This window comes from Ornithodoros turicata, unplaced genomic scaffold, assembly GCF_037126465.1.
Source record: "Ornithodoros turicata isolate Travis unplaced genomic scaffold, ASM3712646v1 Chromosome140, whole genome shotgun sequence".
In the NCBI taxonomy this organism is placed as follows: domain Eukaryota; kingdom Metazoa; phylum Arthropoda; class Arachnida; order Ixodida; family Argasidae; genus Ornithodoros; species Ornithodoros turicata.
In genome coordinates, this window is record NW_026999315.1 from 197,956 (window position 1) to 200,146 (window position 2,191).

Consider the following 2,191-nt stretch of genomic DNA (forward strand, 5'->3'; position numbering starts at 1 on the left):
TGGTGTTCCGAAGAGCTGTTCTGGTGATATAATATTCAACACTCCGCGCCACAAACCAAGCCGTCGGGGGCTACCTGTGACTTGTCAGTCGGACTTGATGTGGCAGACGCGAGCTGGTTTGAAAACTGGCGCGCAGAACTCTCTCGATGAAGATCCTTCATGTGTTCTCAGGGTATTGTCCGGATCGGGAGGTTCCGGTATCACCATGCTGCAGTAATCTATGAAGAGACCATACAGGTACTGCTTTAAGGTAGACGTGTTAGAGAAATGGTAGAGAATCATCTCGCCATTCCCCGACAGGTGTTCCTTCTGTCCTGGAGGAATGTTTTCCGCATGGGAACGTACTGTCGCAATGATTTCTCCTTCTGAAATTCTGACTTGGTTCAGGAACCCGTCGACCCAAGCGTCCCTCTCAAACTTTCTGATGGGCCTGCGATCTTTTCGGAATACGTCTCGGACATTTAGATGAAACTTGGTCGATGCAGTCGCATCGCAGTACTGTACATTACTGCTTGTGTGCACGCCGTCCTCACGGAATGACGCGATCAGGCTACCGAGGTGCATCTCTGAACCACTTCTTAGCGGCACTTCTGAAATTAACGTGTGCGAATAACGCATCCCTGAGCTCGTCGCAGTTTTGTGCTCGTCTTGGACGAGATTCTTTGAGTTCTCTGGCTTCACGCCCTCCAGCTTCTGTTTCTCAGCATCTTGAATTTCCTGTGTGACCGCGTCGGACACAAGGGATGCTGCTTCACTCTTTAGATTCTCGAGAAAGCGCGCCTTAACATTTCTAGAACTTCTCTCACTAACTGCGAAGTCTTCAGACACCGAGAACATCGGTGTGTCACTACCATCACCCCTTGTCGCGTCCAACGTAGACCACTCGGAGAGATTCGCCGTGATGAGCCGATCACTTTCGTCTTCGGACAGAGTTCCGGCGAGTTGAGTCAACGTGTCTTTCATAACTTCTCCGATTTCTTCAACGATATCAGTCCTGTCAGGGTTGAAATCCTGTTGAACTTCGTCGCAGCGCGCTTCAAGTTTCAACGACGTGTCTTCATTCTCATGACCCCTTGAACATGACACCTTGTCCTCGACTACAGCGTTGCTCTTTGCCGCTCGAGCCTCTTCAGGCTTCGCAGTAGAACTCGACTTTTCAGTATTGCTGGCTTCAGAGTCGGCTCGCGTCACAGCTATGTTGGAGCCTCCGATCTCTGCAGTGTACCAGGGTCTATTCTCGTGCTCTTGATGTTCCTTGGGAATGAATGTCACTGGAGAAACGCTATTAAGCACCGAGTGAATTGTGTCGTCCAAGGCCAAGCTTGCTCCCAGTATCGAAGTTTTTAAAACAGTCCTATTTCGTAAGAGCAGTCCTCTGCCAGTCGTTTTTGACCCAAACGTAGGAAACTGCATCATACGCGGCGGATACATCATGTCGCAGTCTTCATGACTGACTGAAGAACCTAGCGCCGCTGGGGCTCCGACAATGACAGCGATGTGGTATTCAAGGTATCGATCGCAAGACTCACATTCGTTCTCCAACAAGTCTTGATTCACGAGAGCTTGGATAGCTTGATTCAATTCAGTCAATCTTGCAACTTTCAATTCCAAAAACGCAAGCTTCCGTCTCAGCTGGGAGGCATCCAGTGGGGTTGCAGTCAGTAAAGTCGTTATATCATTGATGTTGCTCGCAACATTTGAACGACAAGTAGCACGTACCCTCTCCAGCTCTTCCAAATAGTCCATTCTGATGACGTCCAGTTCAGTCCAAAACCTTCCAGTCCAGTTCAGTAAACCTTCGTCAGTAATTCTTGCGGAAGTCCGGCGTCCCGGGTTTCGGCACCAAATGTGCAAGAATATAAGAAGGGGCCGGTATGGTAAACGATGGACAACGTTTAATGGAATGAACTAACAATGAACGAGACCCGCTCACGAGCGGTGATACCGATGGCGTTCCATGTGGCACACGAGCGACATATTTAACACTCCCCGCCACAAACAAACTGGCGACAACCTATCGGAGGCTTCGGAACCATCGCTCTTCTTCCGCTTCACGCTCCCGCCCGCACCACCCGTTTTCTTCAGAGTATCTGTGCTTTGTCCTTCGGACTTGACGGGAGAGACGTCAACGCGTTTGAAAACAGGCGCGCAGGACTCCGTCGATAAAGATCCCTCGTGTGTTCCCAGGATA